Consider the following 20,481-nt stretch of genomic DNA (forward strand, 5'->3'; position numbering starts at 1 on the left):
TCATATTTGTATTGGATAGAAACCAAATCTGGATGTGGCATGACTCTGACAGTCCAAAAGCAGTTTCTGGAAAACCAAATTAAAGGTTTGGAAAACTGCTGCTTGGTATCATTGAAAGTTGAAAGTCTGGTTAAATGAAATTTGAAAAATCTCAGCCTCCAGTTCTGAAGCTGTTATGGAAATTTAAAACAAAATCAGGAATACAGTGTGATAATTCTCAAAGGGATATATAAAACCCAGCATGAAACCATTAACCAATATAATACTAATTAGAACACTGAAGTATTCACTAATATCTACTCATGTTTCCTGAACTTTGAAGTTGTTTATAATACAGTAAAAGCTGATGCTAGAGGGGTGGTTTACAGAAAAAGACAAAGTCTTGCCTAGATTTGATAACATTTGAAAATGGTGCAGAGCATTTCTTTACATTAAGTTTAATTTCCTTTTTAACATGGGCGAAACTGGATTATTTATTGATGTAAACAAATACACATGGGGCTAATCCAAAGCCCAACATGTTACTTAAAAAATTGATACAAATTTAACTGTGCTGTAGGTCAGGCCAGTGGATTCCCCCAGAGCACAGGACAAATGGGACTCTTTATATGTATGGCCAAACAGTGTGTTTGGAATGCTTCCAGCAGAGCTTGGCTTTGATTTGACTTTAATTTATTTCAGCTTGTTAAGCCACTACTATATGATTTAAATAAATGTTATTTTAATGGATGCTGATAAAAAGCGATGGACTTCATGGCATGAAGTTCAATTTTGAAGCCTGGCTGCTTAAATACCTCCATTTTGCCAGCACATAAATAAGTTTTCATTAACAAAAAACCCCCTGGATATCTTGTAAACATCTGAAGAGCCTCAGAGTGTATGTTGGGAGAAAAAAAATAATTTCAGTTTGAACTCTGTTGAGTGACTTTCACATGACTGCTTCATCTAGAAACCTCTTGGGGAAGTTTATTTTTTGTATTTCTTGAATGTTGCATTTCAATTGCAGTTTAGATCTCCACAGAATTAATGGAAACAAACTTAATAGTAGCTCATGTGAAGGAAGAAGATTACACTTTAAACACATACACAGAGAATTAACTAAACATCCACCAGAATTAATTAACAGTCCACCAGTCTCATCAAAAGTTTAGGTAGCAAAAAAAAATTAAATTAATATTTAGAAATTATGATGGTTTTATTTTTTAAAACCATTTAGATTTTTTCCAGGAGTGGGTATTGTAACAAGAGAAAGGTTTTCTATAGGGTGCAGCTTGAATTGAAGGGATTCTCCCACTTTTCTGTGCAGTATATTGCCATGTTGAATTCTTCTCATGACGAGTTTTTTCCTTAAGCATGTGTGGATTTCTTCCTGAAAGTACTTGTGTTTCCTCTTGTCCTGTCCATTATCCTCATGAAGAGACCACCTCTACCTTCTCCATAAAACCTTTGAAATATCCCAAGTTTGATCAGAGCCTCCAAGCCTTCATTTCTTTTGGCTGAGCAAACCCCTTTCCTTCAGCCTCTCCCCATGCCTCAGTTCCGAACCATCTCTTTGTCTTGGTGGCCCTCCATGGCCCTCTGCAGGCTGCCAGTGCCTCTCAGGGCGGGGTAACCCCAAGGAGACCCAGTGTTCTGGGTGTGTCAGGATGGAATCACGACCTCCCTTGATCTGCTGAACACTTTAAGCTTTACACCTATTTTTGCTAAAGCTCGTGCTTTTCTTGTTAAGCCAGACCTCCATCCTGCTCTGCTTTCTCTTCCTAAGGAGGTTCTTCTCTCTGTTGTATCTACCTCTCCTTCTAGCTCAGTGTCACATCCAGATTTGTTGGGTGCTTTCAATTCCATCATCCCAATCATTTATACAGATATTGAACACTGTGTGCATTTACTTTGGATATCTACCCGGGGGTGGCAACCTTCTGAGCATGAAAAAAAAACCCGCCTATTTTGTACAGGTTTACAGCATTTCTAAATCAAATGTGACAGTGACATGTGAAATATAAATGTACAAAGGCATATTTACCACCCATCTGGCAGCTGTTTCCTAGACAATAACTTACATAAGATTGATGCTTTTCAGAACATTTGGAATTCTCTAGAGACCTGTAGTAAAAAGCCTACTCTGTACTTTGAAGCAATGTATGTCTGTCAGGATATTTTATTCACACACTTTTTTTTTTTTTGATTCAATCATTTCTGAGGGATTTATACAAGAACAGTCATTAAAGTGTCAGAGAAAGAAGACATTAATTCATTTTCCTGCTTCATGGCACAACATATTTGGTATCTCAGCTCTTAGTAAGTTATTTCAGCACAGAATGGACCAACTTGTTCAGTCTTTAATTGTATTCTATATTGAAAAGTTGTGTTATTTTGTATTGCTCCTAAAGGATATTTCAGGGATCTTATGAAGACAGCATGATATTGTGACAGCCTGATGTTGAAAATGGGCTTGTATCAAAGTTCTTTGGGTAATTTTGAGGGGGGGGGGAAAGAATCTGAATTAGAGAACTTGAAATCTGTATCTAGATTTTAGGTTTATGGACTTGGTCATCGTAAGTGGAAAGAAACTTCTCTTGAATAGAGAAGTTACAATGCCAAATTACAAACAAACGTTAAAGTTAAAAAATAAAAAGGAAAATGACTTCCAAGTAACATGCCCAGAGGCCTTACTTTTAATAAGGCTATTAAGGGTTTGGCCATGAGAATTATTCTATAACTGCCATCTGTCTCTTTCTTCTGTCTTCTCTCTCTCAAATGTTTCTCATGTGTTACTTCCCCATTCCAGGTGAAATCTCTGTGGAAGTAACTGCTCATTCTCTTCCCAATTAATTCACTAGGAAATCCTAGCTTGGCTTTGGGGTGGAACTTTGTTCTCCTTGTGTGGCAGCTGAGCACTGATGATTACTGGGATGAGTTTCAAATGACAGAAGCATGTCACTTGCTTTTTGATCTTTAAACTAAAGACCAGCTGGAGAAGATATAATTGTCTAATCTTTTTTTCTAAGAATAAACCCATTAAAAGTAAGAATTAACATGCACAAGGGTAAAACTGCTCATGCAGTAACCAAGCACAGTTTTATGAAGCTGGACAAACATCCTGCCTGTATCTTAGGAAGAATATTTTTTCACTTTTCTGTTCAGATAATTTATTACAATCAGTCGTGTTGGAGGGTGCCTGAACTTGCTTCCTTTTTCCTTTGCAGCTTCCTTATTTTAGCTCAGATGGGACTTTGCTTTAAATCACATAATATGGTAGAAGGTCTGTTATTTGACCTGGGACTAGGGTCACACAACCAATCTTGGCTAATCTAAAATTAAATGTAAACAATTCTAAAATATATTTAATTTATCTACTTAAACTTGGGAGCTGCCAAGTAGAACAGTGCTTTATTATTGTGCAATAAAACACAATTAGAATAATGGCTGTTAATGTTTGAAGCTTTTTTTAATTGAATACAGCAAAGCTTTAATTTCACAACATTATTATTGCAGCTGGTTCTCTGTTTGTTGAGGGCTTGAGGAGACACTTCCTATTTTGTTTGATTTATAGCCTTATAACATCAAAAATAAGAATTTTCAACTGCACAATGGATGGAAAAGACAAAATTATTTTTAAAATTGATCATTTTTCACATACTGTTACTTCTACTCTATAGTCAAGTATTTCCTACTTCTGGAGAGCTGCTCTCCCACCCTCACCTTCCTTAACTATGATAATTGTGTTTCCAGGTAGATTTCAAATTATTACACCAATAGGGTAATTTTTATTATGAAATTCATTCTTTAGAAAAGTTGAAGTTAAAAAGAATTAGCCATAGACTATGCTTTTAGAGACACAAACTATAAAAATTTAGTTATCTAGATTTAATTGTTTATTTGAGACTCTGTTTTTTATATGGTTCAAATCTGTAGCTGCAGCAGTTTGAACAATTCCAGGATAAATTGCCATTAAAGGCTAAGAATGTCTAAGAAATGTTAAATACTCCATGGGGACACTTGGATTCTTTAAGGGAACATATACCAGGTTGCTGTGAATTAATTCTGCTTCCTTGGTGAAGCCTCATGAGTTCAGTGCTGTGCTCACTTTTGTTCCAGAATATTTCCAAATATATTTGATACTGGACAGGTATTCAGGCACATTTCTCACTGTATCGTGTGTCCTAAGAACATCTGTGATTGTTTTTCTCCTAATCTGACATGGGATTAATTCACATTCAGATCTTTCTATGATGGATGTGTGTGGTGTGCAAGATGGTTTAAGATTTTACTTGGTTACTGTAATTCATTTGGGACAGACAGAAAAGAGACAATGACCTTTTCACTCAGAGAAAAAACAAATAAGCAATATTAAAAAAAAGGGAAATTATGTGAGAAGATGTGGAACTTGGTTTAGCTGTCAGAGTTTTTAAGTATTTTGTCTTAAAACTAGGAGAATTTTAAGCCATTTTCTATTGGCTATAGAGTCCAGACAAATTTTGGGTATCACAGCTCCAAACAGATATGAAACATTTTTTCTACAGTTTAGTGTCAGTCTTTGCTTGTGTTGTTTAATACAGCACTGTTCTGAGAGTCATAAAAAAGACCCAAACTAAACTATTGTTGTCTGGGAGGCTGCCTGTGCCAGAAATGGTGCTTTCCCTAAAATAATATTCATGTGACTGTGATTCACAGAAATTTCTGTTTTAGACAAAAGAAAACCCAAAAACTGTTAAAGGTCACAAACCATTCACCTTCATTTGTTAGCTGTGCTGTGTGGAGGGAGTAAGAGTGACTGGTCAGGGTGTTCTCCTTGCTTGCAGGAGGTTTAAAGGGAAATCTGTGCATTCAGTGTAACTGGATGAGCTCAGCCTCACAGCCTGACATGGGCGAAGCTTTCATAACCTTCACTCTCTTATTGCATAAGTGAGATGGGGAGGGGCGCTTGTAGAAGGGCCAAGGCATCAAGGCACTATCTCTGTTTTCAGGAAAAAAAAGAGAAAATCTACATTATATATCCTCATTTTCCCCTTTGTCACTGTTTTCATCTGTTTCATTATAAGTTTCCCTAAGAAGTTCAGATGAAAGGCAACATATGTGTGTGTGTTCCCATGCATGTATTCTCCAAGTATTTCTCTTTTATTTGCTGTGGTTTAGAGTAAAATAAACCTCAGAGCAAAATGGTGAAAGCTTGGACAGCAGATTTGAGTGCCTCTTGAGTTCCACAAACTGCTATTGTGAATTATAATTATGAAAAAAGACTGGTTTATGTCATTTGAAAAGAATAGAAAATTTCTACACTAAATATGAAGTTTTTAACAGCCTAAACCCCAGATTTTAAAATGGGCGGGATTTAAACATCCAGATTAAAACTGGATTATTCTGGTTAGCTTTTACACCTAGAATACTTGCGTGACAGTGCTTACCTTTTGTTTAGAGGTTAAAATACACTGCAGATTATCTTTTCATAGAACACCAATACATTTAGAACAGAAAGCCAAATAAATTTTGTCAAGTTACTTTTTAGAATAAAATCTCAAGTTTTGAAATACAGAATTTTCCAAGCCACCAGAAATATTCATTGTAGAGTACTTAAAAGAGACAATGATGTAGCATTTAGTTTTATGAAGGGCTTCAAGAAACGTTAATTTTATGGCTGATAGTCATTTACTTTGATTTTTAAGTTTATGATAGGCACAACATTATATAAAGAACTTTGCTTTGTGTTGAAGATTATAAAAACTGAATTTTGATTTGGCTAAAACTCATAGTACTGCACCTGCAAAAAAAGAACATGAATCTGTGTTTGTTCTTGCAGACAGAGGGTGGTTGGGCAATTCAGCATCTGTTCATTAAATATGTGCTCTTGTGCCTGGAGGCAAGTACAAAACCAGGAGTTCTGCTTCATATGACCTGCTCCATTCTAGAAACCTCATCTGTATTGTTCAGTCTTGCAACACTGGCTACAGTCTTTTGTGAATTGAGATTTTTTGGAACAAATTGAACTAGTAAGATTAAAAAGTCTTCAGCGTGTGAGACACATGATGAAAAGCCTTTGAGAAAAGCATGAACACAGTCAAAGTAATCCAAGAAGTCTTTTCAGTCAGGACACAACCTTTTTGCTTACCAAGTTTTAATTTATTACATTCACTACTCACTAAAACTCAGATGGTTGTTAGAAACAGAAATAAATACACTTGATTTTAAAATAGATTTATTAATCTATTCCTTAAGATTCCATAGAGACTCCTTATCCAGGAAAAAAAAATAACTTCATTTTGCAGAAGATAAACAATACAAGGAGGCTGCACTGCAGAAAAACAAATGTTGGTATATGCTGACAGAAGTAAAGGAAGCTTTCCCAGGACATGGAAACACAGTGCAGTTGGAGGTGATGATAGGATTTGAATGTTTGTTTGTGTTTGGGAGTTCTTAACTTTAACATTAATGCATATTTCCTTAGGTGTCAGATTGTTTTCTTCCCACTGAAAAAGGATTTTTATCCTGACCATAGTAAATATAATGGCAGTAATTCACAAATTGAGTATATTTAACAAGAATTTAAAGTGTGAAATCTTTAATAAGCAGTGTTGTAAATGGCTTAAAGGTCTAATAAAGTTATGGTTTTAAGGTGTAAGATTTCTTACCAATTGATCCCCATTTAAAAGATTAGAGAATGAACTGTGTAATCTTTGATTTAATGATATAAAATCTACAAAAATTCTTGCTAAATGTAAAGTGTATCTATGCAGTTTCATTGCTAATTAGTCAGAACAGCCATAAAACTGGCACTTACTGGAGTAAATATCACCAGGTCTTTGAAATATCAGAAGAGGAAAAATTTTCTGCTATTTAGCTTCTTGCTTTGATCCCCATTGTAAAAATAGCTTATAATTTAATGATTTGTTAATTGTAAAAATAGAATCTTGGTGTTTTGATCAGTCGTAATTTTGTAACTCCCTAGATGTAAAAAACTGCCCTCAGGAAAGAGGAGAAAATATTATACTTCAAATAAAAAAAAGGGAAAACTTTATTGTGGAAAGGTAGGCAAAGTCCTATCTCTCTACCTTTAAATAACGTCTATTTAGATCAGTTTCTCTCTTTCTGCAGCAAGGGTGTCCCTGACTTCAGCAGGTGAGAGTCTTGCAGATTTCTTTGATGTGCTATCACCGGAAAAGGCTTCAAACTGGCTGGCTGGTCTGAGGACTGAACAACAGCCCATATGTTGGGTGATTCTCACTTTTGCTAAATATTCAAGGAAATAACCAGATATAATCTCAGCTCTAACAGGAAAACTTGGTACAAGTATTCAAGTCTCTGTAAAGACAAAAAGACAGTGCATCTTCACCAAGTCTTTGCTTTAGATCAGGAATGTGGTTTTGAAGTGAATCTCCCTTTTTCACCCTTACTGTGCAATAGCTCATTGCAGAGCAACCAATGCCTAACAACAACAAAAAATAAAATGGAAAACGTGCTCCAGAAGCACACTGGAAAAAATTACTATTGTGTTTACATTTGTATAACCATTTTGAGGCCAATATGTGAACCCAAGGAGGGGCTGAGAACTTTTCAACTTGCTTGCTGATTCTGGGTTGCTTTGAAACGTGCTGAGTGGATAACCCTGGAAGGCTGCCAAAGCTTCAGCCAAAGTTGCAGCAAATGGCTCAGAATATTTTGCTGGAGAGGTACATGTTTTTTTTACTGGATAAACCAAGAGCCTATTCAAAGAAAATAGCACAGAGACACTATGCTCTGTTTTCGTGGAAAAGCTGGCAGCTTTTCAGGTAATTCAAAGGCTGAAAAAGTGGTGTGAACATTGAGTAATAAATACCTTCTGTTGTTTATTTTCAGGGAAACAAGTTTTGTAGATAGGACTTTATTAAGGAAATATGAAACACTTTTAGCAGTACCTACTCTCAGTAGTAGTACTATTTCTCCTTTGCCATATAACTATGAATATGGGTCAAAGAAACCTATATGACCCTAGTCTGAATTGTTTCTCTGTGTAGATCCTCACATATAGCATAGCACCAGTCCTTTGTTGAGAATACTCTGTGCTAAAGAGATCCTGTTTGCATCTGACTCTAACACCTCCAAAAAATTCCTTTTCTGACCTAAGTGTTTTGGCTCAGAAAGAAAAGAATAATTACAGAACTATTTAAAAATAATTGGAAAACATTTGAATTTTCTTTTGCCTTTCCCCTTTTCATTTTTGTTCTAGTGTGCTGAAACAGCAGTTTTGAAGGCATAAAGCATCTTTGTGACTCAGTTGTCAAATAATACATCAGAGAAGCCAAGTGCTGGGCAGTGTTTCCTTACCTTTGCTCTACCTCACATGGCCTTCCAAAACCCAGAGTGTGAACAGTTTGCTACATAAGTAAATTTTGGATATCTCTTTTAGTGAGTGTTTCATGGGGACATGAGGTCTGCTGTACTTTGTTGCATAATAGCTTGTTCTGAACTTTGCATCTGGGGACAGGCATGGGGCTGTACAGCTGCGTTGGTGCACTCCAGTGGGCAGCCCCAAGGGCAGAGCATTCCCCAGTGCTTGGGAGAACTCTGCTCTCTGTGCCCCTGGGCACTGCCCAGTGCTTGGGGAGAGCTGTGCCACTGTGCACTGCCCAGTGCTTGGGAGAATTCTGCTTTCTGTGCCACTGTGCACTGCCCAGTGCTTGGGGAGAACACTGCTTTCTGTGACCCTGGGCACTGCCCAGTGCTTGGGGAGAGCTGTGCTCTCTGTGCCCCTGTGCACTGCCCAGTGCTCTTTGTGCCCCCTGTGCACTGCCCAGTGCTCTCTGTGCCCCTGTGCACTGCCCAGTGCTTGGGGAGAGCTGTGCTCTCTGTGCCCCTGTGCAGTACCAGTGCTCTCTGTGCCCCTGTGCACTGCCCAGTGCTTTGGGAGAGCTGTGCTTTCTGTGCCCCTGTGCACTGCCCAGTGCTTTGGGAGAGCTGTGCTTTCTGTGCCCCTGTGCACTGCCCAGTGCTCTTTGTGCCCCCTGTGCTGAGTTGGCTTCTTGGGGTGCTTTTATCCAGAGCCCACTGCACCATGATTCACAAACAAAAGCTTCTCTGTGCTTCTTCTGCTCTCTGTGCACCCAGGCCCCATGGGTAAATCTGTGTTCTGCTGAAATACCCTTTGTAAGACAAAAGACCTCAAAGTTTTCTTCTCCACTGCTGTTCAAGAGTAGTGATTTAACTGTTTCTGGTGGCTGCCACTTGTTGCCTTTCAGCCACTGACAACAGTTTGAAGACTTTATGATGCTTCTGACTGACTTTATCTTGTTGCTTTGAATTAATGTGTGACAGGAAAATAAAGAATCCACTACTGTAATTGCTTTGAAACATCACTTTGGAATTAGAACAATAAATATGCCAGTGGATTTCTTGAAGGCATCAATGACATTAACAGAATTTATACAGGATTTTCTCGTTGTCTTGTGCTTTTCTAATTTTTGTTGGGACCATTCATTAAAAAGAATAATGTCATATTTCTGTGATGCCTCTATAAATTCTGTATAATCTGTCAACTAAGATCTTATCTTAGTTCCAAGAGTAGATTTCTTCTGTATTATTTCATTATAAAACTCTTATACAACTTGATATCAAAATTAAATTAGTTAAATGTTATTACTGTTTCTTCTTTCCTGAAAGTGAATTGTGAACTGCCTGTTTCAGTTTTAAACTTCTGCCTTGGAGAAAGTTAATTTCATTAAAACAGTTCTGATGCATCTTCTTGCTGATAAGTGATGAAATCACTCTGAATCTCGAGGGAGAAATCCTTATGATAAACCACAAACTAATCAAGTGTTCTGTTTAATACCAGAGGTAAAAGGGGATATTTTAAAATATCTTACAAACCCTACTGTCTTTACAAATCCTGTCCTTGCTGCAGGATCCTTTGTAGTTAGTTATCCTAAGAACCTTTCAAAAACACTCTGTTTAAACTTTTGTTGCTGTTATTTCATCTTTTGCTTCATTGACATCAGCATTGGTGAGTGGCTGCTATACATTCACTTTGCTAAGTCAGTGTAATGACAGAATAAAAGGATGGCTTTTATTCCCAGAGAATTCTTTCTAGACCTTATCTGTACTGTCTTGTGTGCAGACTTCAACTACTGGGATGCTGAATAGGTGTTATTTGGGGTATTCTTTCTGTTTAATTGCTTAAAGTCTCCTACTTGAATGTTCATTTTTAGTATTAGCAAGTGGATTTTAGTCACTGTGCAGTCACTAGGGCTCTGATCCTGAGAAATGTTGGATGCAGTGATCCTGGGAGCAGCTGTAAGAGAAATGAGGAAGATCTACATATCAGATGAATGTTATTTATCAAAAATTCCAGCTTTATGCATAAGATTTTTTTTTCTCATGGTTTCCCTAAACAAAGACAAGCTGGGTATGATTATAAGGAATATAAATTCCAAAAAATATAAAGAAAAAAATACTCTTCAGTTATAGGGCTGAGCTAATTACATTTACCATGGAAAGCATGGAAAATGAAAACCAGAAAGTAAATTATAATCAAAGAGATGAATCACTGTCAGAAACTGATGGCCATAAGAAATAGATTAGTTTCTGGTAGAAATCTTACTACTCTTGTAATCAATTTTGCATATTTTAAGATATTAATGAATCTTTCCAAAAGTTTTAAAGTTATTAAAGTCAGCTCTTTGTTCTCAATTTATGGGGCCACAGAATGCTGTGTTTATGATATACTCACCCATATAAGTCAATTGTATCGAAGAGACTTTTTTGTGCTACCCTTGCAAAAATTCTGGGAGTAGCCCCAGCTCCAAGTGCACTTCCTACCATTGTCATAAATCACTAGCTAGATGTTTTGCCTTACTTGGGAAATTCTTTTGTAAATCAGTGACTGCACTAAAATCTATTGCTTATGAAAGAACAGTGAGAGCTGTACTCTGAGGATTTCAGTTGCTCTGGAAGTCACACAACATATTTAGTTTCTTCCTCTCCATCCAATTTGTGTGATATTTGAGTTTTGTAATTATTGATGTTTCAGTAGTGAGCTTGGAGAAGCCTAGTGTTGGTTAATTTTGTAATAAAATACTCTGATTATATTTTTTTAAACTCTTAGCACTGTTTCTGTCTATTTTGAAATTTTCCCAGCACGATTAAACCTTAGACAAGAAGGGTTCTTGGCAGGTATTTTCATTGTACAAATGAATTTTGATATTTGTTAATTTAGTATTTGACTATGTTGAGAGGAGGTTGTAGAAATCAGAAACATATAACTAATCACAGTTGATCATGTTTTTGGATCAAAGTTTCTATAAGTCCAGCTATTTTTCCTGCTGTATTTCTTTTGAAATAAGCCTAAATCCTACAAAGTCCTCATTGCTATTTTAGTGAAAGATGAACAATAAAAGTAGTACTGAAGTGTTTTAAAGTTTTTTCAATTATTAATAGATGTGATTGACATTGGGAATCTTCACTGATACGTTTTTAACTGTGACAAATTGTCTTCTCTGTTGCATGTTTGCATTTCCCAGAACATATTTAACAAATATCATGTATTTAATTAGCTATAATTCATTAATGAACAGATGCACAAAGTGCTGAACCAATGCAAATGAGGAAAACAATAGCACCCAGAATCATTCAGTCAGAAAAATGGAAGATCTTGGAACATACTTAGTTCAGAATAAATTTTGATGGACATAAAAAATGCCCTTTTTAGTATCTTGGTTTTTCATACTCTTTGGATATATCACTGATCAGAGCAAGCAAATATTCCTTAGGACTTTATCCTGTTTTCATTGAGATAACAGCAATTCCTGTTGATCTCAAGTGTTTCTCAGTCTGTTTCCACAGTGCTTGTAGGAATATTTTTGTAGCCTTAGACAAGTTGTTTTCCATAGAGAGGAATGTGTTTTAACCTGTGACTTCACACATGGAAGCATTTCATGATGTATTTTAGGTTGATTGAGAGTAGGTATTGACAAAAAGAAAGAGGCAGATAAGTTCAGGCTATTAGAAGATGATTCCCAGAGCTTCAAACAGTTGAACCCTGTTCCTGATGGTGATTTCAGGATGCCTGCTCTCTGTGCTGTACCAAGCAGTTTAAATCATTACGCAGTATTTATTAACAAGGATCTCTGCACAGGGAAAAATCACACTTTCTGAGAACACTGTGAACCTTACAATATCTTAACAGGCACTATTTTCAAAATGCATGTGTCAAGTAAAACTAAGAAAAACGAAATGGTAACTTAGGGATCCTCCATAACTTGAAAATGTCAGGTATAATTTCACATGTTTACACATTCTGCATCTCTTTTTGTCAAGCATCAAAGTTTTGACACTAACAGGATAACCCCACTGCCAGTGTAACTTATGAGGAACAATTTTGAAAATAAATGTGGATAGCAATAAATTTTAAAAACCTGTTTCTGCAGCTTCTGAGGATTCTTTAATTCCTCTTTGTCCTTCTAGGCAGGAATGGAATGTATAATGAAAGAATATAGAAGATTTTTCCAGAACAGATGTTATTGAAATGAGCCTTAAAATTAGTTATTGCATTCATTAGCACTGCTTCACATTCATGGGAAAATTGGTACCTTAAAAAAAAAAAAGCCTTTTGTGATTCTGCTGTGAACTCTAATGCCTTTTAATATAAATGTGAAATGGTGCATCTAAGAAGCAGCATCTGATCCAAATCCTTCACAGAATTGAAATCATCTGACTGTGACCTGCTGCTTTATTATCTCAGAGGACAGCTAGTAAGAAAATGTCAGACTAAGGAATGAGAAATGTGAAGCTTTGCTGGCAGGATAAGCCTGAGGCTTATTGATGAACTCTGCCTTTTCACTCAGGCTCTCTTTCAGAGCTGAAAGTTTCTGTTCCTAAGAAAATATATTTATTTCTAAAATACTTCTTGGAAAATATTTTTTCTGAAATTGAAGCATTTACTTCCCAAGTTTGCACTGTCCCCTGTCATAGAAAATCAATTGGTCAGGTAAGTACTTTTTCTTAGAGCCACATTTAATATTAATCAGAGGGAAAGCATGGTTCTGGGAGCTCAGCTGGGTCACCTGGGCTCATCTTGTGCCAGGCCTGCAGCACTACTTTGCCTTATGATTCATTTTATCACAAAATATATTCAATCCCTATTTTTCTTTCCTATTTGTCAAAAGGTATTCACTTCCTATTTTTCTTTCCTGCTTCAAGTGAAATAAAAACCTCCATGAGGTGGATGAAAGGGGCAAAGATTTTTAAACCACTTCTTCTTAATTATGTTAATGGAAATCCTTATAGCAGACAGTAGGAAGAAACTGGGTTCTTTCATCTTTTTCCTAGAGCATTTCCCAATATATGGGCAATGAATACCACAAATTAATACTTCATTTCCTCATCCTATAGGCCAAATATGAACAGTGGTGCCACAAGTCCTTTTTGATAGTACTACTGTTCTACAGCAGAGCTTCTTTATCTTTAAATTTCAGAAGAGGGGCACCAAATATCACTGAGGGGGCAGTGTAGTTTTGATAAAACTCCTCCAATTTGTTAATTTTGGAGGTTAACGCATCTTGTTTCATAACCATTGTACCTGGAGGTTTGGAAATACACCTCTGTGTCACCTGTTAGACTGAAGTCATTGTCTCACAGGTGCCAGTGTGCTGACCTAAAGCTTGCTTCAAGGTTGAATGTTGCATGTCTGTTATCTCTCTCAATGTGTGTTCCTGTAGTGATGAGACTTGGAGAAATTTAGTACTCAGGGAGGTCACCTGTGGCTGCCCCATTGTTCAGAATTCCTCTGAAGCAGACTCATGGTGACTTTTGCATTGTTGTTATTAGCAAAAGCAAACCAAACATTTTACTGCTGTGAAGCTGAATGAATATAAAATGAATATTTAATCACAGGTTAGCATTTAAGAATACAGCTAACTGTTGAGAGCCTGTGGTTGTGCAGTTCTGGTTAGGAATTCAGCAGGATTTCTAGAATTGTTTTTTTCTGCCAAAATCAGACATAGACAGAGCACCACCTCTCTCAAGATATTGCACTGCTGATACTATTTGGATCCAGTAAATGTGAAAAGTATGGCAAAGTAACACTCAGCAGCATTTCTGTACCTTCCTGCCCTTTGGAATTCCTCAGTCTCATTCAGAGCTAGTGTCTCCAGGTAGGGAAAATTATTACTGTCAGAAAAGGATGAGATACTGGTGTATTTTTCAGTGCCCCAAAACCTGGTCTTATGGGAATTTGGTTTGAATATTTATTCTTTGGCCTCTTGGCTTGGTACTTTTCTCTGTGAAATTGAATTTGCAGTTGATAAATCTTTCAAAGATCTAAACAGAGACCTAAAGTTTCAACACAAAGTATCTAATTTAGCCGTTGTATTCTTGAAAGGCACAACAAAGTATTAAGGATTTATCTTTCAGACCACAGCTCTATAATACCCTGACCATAATGTTCAACAATACATAAAAAACAAAACAAAAAAACCCCAAAAACCAGCAACAACAAAAAAACAAACAAAATTTGCTGTAGGCATTATCTTTCTGAAGCTGATTTCTGACAAGATGTTTTGTTATTAATGCTCTGTTTGGAGAATTTTCTGTTACATCAGTTTGACTTGGATTTGAACTCCGTTCCAGAGGTGAATATTCAGTGCTGCAAAGTGAGTGCTCCACCCAATGCACTGATTATTCAGGTTCAAGAGATTTCTTTTCCAAATTTTCCACCCAATGTGTAGGGACAGAACACTGAGGATGACACAACTACTTTCTGTATTTGTGGGAACTGTTGCTATGAGCAGATCTTAGTCCCATATGTAATGTTTCATTTTCAGAAAACAAGAAAACTAACAACTCTTCACACACCACCCAAATAACAAAGAATTATTTATGACTGTTTTAAAATAATTTAAGAGAATTTGATTTCTTGATAACCCCAAAGTAACTTGAAGTTGTTAACTTATTGATAACCTGTGCAAATGCTCCTATCTCAGACTGAGCCCTCACAGCAAAATAAGTTGGACCTATAAACTCACATAATTCTTGCTTTAGCTGATGGATTTAGTAGCCAGAGTTAGAGAAATGTCCTTTTCTCATCAGTACTTACTCCTCAGACCATGGTTGTGAAGCTGTGCCATTGTCAAAGCTTTGAACTTAGCAGAGCAAAATGCTGAGTTATAGGCATCTTAAATCTAAATTTGTGCCAAGTGCAGGTGGGTTTAGCTGAGTAAAGAGAAATGTGAATCTGTGGCTTATGCAGTCTTGGATATGGCCAAACCCAGCCAGACAAGGCCCTGGACAGAAAACTGTTGATGCTACTTTTACAGGATAATTGAATTGAATGGTCTTTAGAAGTCACTTCCAACCTCAAACATTGTGTGCATCTTGTGCATCAGGTTTTTTTGTTTGTTTGTTTTGGTTTGGTTTTTTTGAGCTTTTTTCTTCTTTTTCTGTATAATTAAATTATTATTTTTCCCTGCACAGGAATATGTGACATTACACATCAACCTTGCACTGTGCATCTGGTGTTATGCTTAAAAGATATGTGATGGAGATGGAGAAGTAAGTAAAGAGTTCATTGGTAAAACATGGTAACATTTTACCATCCAACTTCTTTACCTTCACAGGGTTTCAATGTCCAAGATATTTGAGGTGATGTTATCCTCTCAGAGGGGCCTGAACACAGACATAGCTGCATGAAGGCCACAACACCTGTTTCCATACACCCTATTTTAACAATGCTTAGCCTTGAACCTGAAATTCTACCCTAAAAAGCATAATTAGTGACTTACCTTTGTACAAAAGGAGAGCCTGTAAAAATGACCTTGGAAATTGCAATAATGGACATGTCTTTCGGTAATGCTTTGGAAAGCAAAAGTGTACTAATAGAGGGTGCTATTTGCTAATTGTCATAATTGGTCTCATTTTGTTCATTATTTAATACTAAATCCAGGGGGAATAGAACAAAAATGGTTGATGCATGTAATTTATGGACTAGAACCTAAGCATTTAAGTTATCTGAATATAATGTTTTAATGTGAGATCTTGATGTTAGTCCTTTTTTTTAAAAATAATTCTGTTATTAAAAGTTTGATAAGTTACCTTGTGAGTTGGATGTCTCAGTGGAAACTCTGTGACCTGTATAAACAGTATTAAAAGAGGGAAATGACAGATTCTCACTTGTCACTAATGACAATAATTTTAATATTCCTTCACAATGTGTCTTTTGGGCCACTGGTGTAATTTTACTCTTAGTATATCCTTCACTCTTCTTTTTGCATGCATTTTAAATGGTCTCTTCAGTTGAAGTGTTACTTTAGCTCTGCATCAATTAAATGGCCATTAAAAAGTAACAGTTACACTGTATCTGGTAAATTTAGGTAAAGAGGATGCTGGTTCTGTTTTTTTTTTCTTTCAAGAATATGAAAAAGTTAAAATTTTAAGCAGTTTTTTATATTGAGTTCCAGTACACTTAAAGATTGGAACAGTTATTTTTAAAACAATAATTGCTTGTCTTTAGTCTCAGCTAAATATTAATTTTCATCATTCCTCTTCTAGAAGTGTCACTGAAATAAGAAACATATTTCATGATGTTTTGTTTTTTAATTTTATTTTTCTAAAAGTCCCCCATTCCAAAATCCTATTTTCAGTATCAGATTGTGGGCAAAATGTGAGCAATGTCAGAACTCATGAGGTAAGACAAATAGACTATTCAGAAGTATTTTGAATTTATTTTTGATGCCTGGACTTTCAGGATTAATGCTTAATGTAACCATCTTGCTTCTGGGTCTTGTGTGGGTTTCTTGGTTGGGCTTTGCATGAGAGGTTTGCACAGATAAAGCATGAGGGTTTGCACTGATTCTTAAATAAAGATGGTGTTTCTGAGCTAAGCTTAAATTTCTACAATCATGGACTGACTGGAGTGGAATAGGGCTGAGAAATGTCTCTTCTAATTGGAATGAGAAAAGTCTAAGGAGTTGAAATACAGAAGTTAGGAAGAGGTGCCCTTTTTCTCTTTTTCAGTGGTTTCTGAAATGTCTGATACATTTCTCTTAGGATGACTTATTGACTGGGAAACATGGAGATATATTTAAATAAAGTTCTACAGAATTTTCAGCCTGTTGCAACAGATTAAGCTCAGACCTTTGCCCAAGAAGTTGTGCCAGAGAGTACCCCAGGCTTTGCTCAGGGAAATATTGGCTGATGCCAGCAACAGCAGAGTGGTAGGAGGCAAAAGTTAAAGAGAGTGGGGAAAAGGGAAGTTATTCCTGCAAAATCTCTAACAAAAACATCCTACAGATCACACTTCCCCACAAGAGCCTGGAGCTGAGTGCATCTTCTTGGTTTCCTTACCCAAAATGAGCGTGATGAGGCAAATGAGGATACTTGGAGGGAAGGAGTTACAGGAAAATAAATATATAGCCAGTTGGGGTGGGCTCCTCTAGGTTTGATACCAACTGTTGAAACCTGACAAAAAGTGTGAAATAACAATTAACAGACAAGTTGGTTTCTTTCCATCCCATAACTGCAAAGAAAAGTGACAGCTTGAGGTTTCACTTTGCTTGTGTTGCTTAAGATGGCAAGAATTTTTGCTGGTTTCTTGATAAGTCAGTTTTCAAATGCACTTAATGCTTTCCCTTTTTTTTGTATTTTAGAGAAAGTGGGCAATCAAGGAAGGAATGAATTGTGCACTATAATATCCAGTGTCTGTAGAACAGATCTAAAGAGTAGAAATACACTTTGAGGAATATAAACCACCTAAATTTCAAAGTGAAACTAGCAGTTAAAATGGTCAGTTGGACCAAGATGGGGTGTGTGGGAGAGAAGGAACAGTTCTTTTGATCAGACTTCACTACATCTTTTAACTATGCAGGCCTAACATAATCTAGTATTTTCCAGATTACAGCAGAAAGTGTGTGTGTATATATATAACTGTATGGTTATATAGTATTTTTCAGATATTTTCCAGGTATAACTGAATGGTTTCAGCTCTACATTTTGTTAATCATATTTTATTACTTGTTGTGTATGGAGTCATTGTCTCTTATGGTGGTGCTGAAGTCTCTCCTGGTTAATTCCAGAAGTGATCTTTGAATAACTTCTGATCTTGCAGTAAAATCCTCAGGCGCAAGTGCTGCTCTGGTCACCGATGTGACTCATGGGGCTGAGCTCTCTGGTTCATATCAACATTCCTGATGGCTCCTGGTGGGATGGATTGCCTGATAAGGGAGCAGGTATGAGTTTTAAGCAGCCTTAGTTAGGTGAGGCATGGCTGATTTGTTGATGCCATGGCATGACTCTTCCAAACTGTGTCGAAACTTGAGCCTCAGACACAGGTATTTTATAAACAATCTCAACCTCTCTGTTTTCTGCTTCCATGGAAGTTGTTCAAATGAAAGTGAATATCCCTAGACACATGTCCAAAATATTACATCCTATTCTTCCAGCATCCTGTTTTTGACAGTACCAGAAGTGTTTTGTTCTTTATGTAGATGAATAAGTTTCCTGCATAGAGACAGCCTCCATGAACGGAATTTTTTATTAACTATTTAATTTGCTTTGTAATAGACTTGTCCTCCCCAATAATAAGAAAAATCTCATCAGTAAATGTGCTTATTTATGTCTGACTATAACATGGGAAATTCAAGGTCATGTCAAGCTTAGTGCTAAAAATGAAAATTTAAGAGGAACCATTTCCTTCGTGTTTTGTGTTTTGTTCATGTTGTGTTTTGTTTTTTCCCCAACCTGGAACTTTTTAGAGAAACATGTTTTCAAATATACTTTAATGCAAATCAGGGTCATTTTGAGGTCCTAAATGAAGATAAAACTATCATTAAAGTGGGCATATCAAATACAAAGATTGGTCTCACTAGGGTTTTTATACTTGTGTCTAAAAGTTCTAGTTCAAAAAGGACCAAAGGGAAATGGGAAGGAAAAAAAAGAGGATATTAGCATTTTTAAGACTCAGTAAAACATAAAAGTCTCCACTGTTCTGGACTTGGAGTCTGAGAGCCCTTCCTTTAGAATTGCAGAGTGGCTGAGGTTGCAAGGGACATGTTGAGATTACTTAGTTACATATCCCTACTCATAATGCAAAGATGATTTTTTACCTTTTCTTTTATTTAACTTTAATGTATCCTCAGTATTCTTAGCGTGCATACTTGTAATTTGTTAAGTCTGATAATTTAGCATTGTCCTGGTATTCTTTTAGGCCAGGAGACCAAACATCTTAAAGACCTCCTAGTAGGAGGCTGGAAAACCCTACATTACCTATGGAAAAGCTAGGTCCTCTCTAGAACATATTCCGTAAGCTAGAGATTTGGCCCATCCAGGGGGGAGTTCTACAGATGAGGGATTATCCTGCCATTCATCCAGGCCTCCCATTGGGGCACTCTTGTTAGATCTGCTAATTTGTGAGGTCTGTAAATTGTAGAGGTGATCTATCCTGTGTGTGCTTCTTGGTGCATCCTGCCTTGGCCAAGTGGTGCACCAATAAGGATCCTTATTAAAATCCTGAGATAAAAACCCCTTATTCCTTAACCATGTCTGGCTCTCATTTTTTTGAGAACAGGGAAAGGCATCACTCAGAGCAGCATCAGCTAGGGCAGGTTGTGCAGAGCCAGCTCCACTTTGACTGTGTTCAAGGATGGAGACTACAAACTCTCTGAGCAACTGTTCCAGTGTTCAGGTGGCCGAAAAGAAGGAACTAAACCTAAATGCTGGGAGCTGGTCTCCATCTGTGAATCTCTTGACAAAGAACATGGATTCTGTACCAGTCAGCATACATTTGTAGCAAAGCTCTGTTTTGCAGTTGAACATTCACACGTATGGTGTGAATAAAATTGTATGGCAACTATATGCAGTCAGTAGACTGGCCTAAGTTAAATGGTTTTACAAGCAGCCATTTGTACCACTTGCATCAATCACTTCAGTATTTAAGTATTGTTTGAACAATATTTCTGGGTTTTTTTAAATTTTTCTTCCTGCTCCAGCTTGGACTTGCTTTATTAGCTACAGGAAGTTGAATTTAATTTCCCAAAAGCACCCGATTTTGCTGTTTATTTGTACTTAGTCATTATGTGAACTTTCCAAGTATCTTGAGACTACACAGTTGTACTATAAACATGAGAACTGGTTTTGTTAAGCTTTAATATTTTGGCCTGATACAATACGACATGAGAAGTCCTTAATGTGCGACTGCTGTGGGGCTCACTTGTGTGGCCTCACACAGAAGGGAGGTTGGAATGTCCCAGGGGAGGGCCTTGGCTTGGGACAGCTTTGGGTGGCTCTGCTCAAGAAGAGCTTGAGTTGTTGCTGTGCACTTGAGCTCACCTGGCACAGCCTGAGGAAAGCAGGAAGCAGGGAAGAAAAGCTGCCCACCCTGTGGGGACTGCCACACAGCAGGGAAATCGTGGCAGTGATTTGATAAAGGTCCAGCAATCTCCTTCTCTCTCCTCTCATTCTTCCCTTCTCCTTCAGCAGAAAAATGGGAAGTGTGTAGGGCTTTGTGTCAGTTCTAGGGAGAATCTC

The 20,481-nt window shown here is 37.0% G+C and overlaps 1 long non-coding RNA gene across 1 annotated transcript in view; it reads left to right on the plus strand.

The window, feature by feature from the left end:
- Window positions 1-8,352, plus strand: part of LOC132075747 (uncharacterized) — a 48,365-nt gene extending 40,013 nt beyond the window's left edge. Inside the window, exon 3 of the long non-coding RNA XR_009418815.1 lies at window positions 8,201-8,352. This is a non-coding gene — a long non-coding RNA (uncharacterized LOC132075747). The remainder of the gene's footprint in view (window positions 1-8,200) is intronic.
- Window positions 8,353-20,481: the final 12,129 nt, after the last annotated feature.

The sequence above is a fragment of the Ammospiza nelsoni genome, chromosome 7 (assembly GCF_027579445.1).
Source record: "Ammospiza nelsoni isolate bAmmNel1 chromosome 7, bAmmNel1.pri, whole genome shotgun sequence".
NCBI classification, from domain to species: Eukaryota; Metazoa; Chordata; class Aves; order Passeriformes; family Passerellidae; genus Ammospiza; species Ammospiza nelsoni.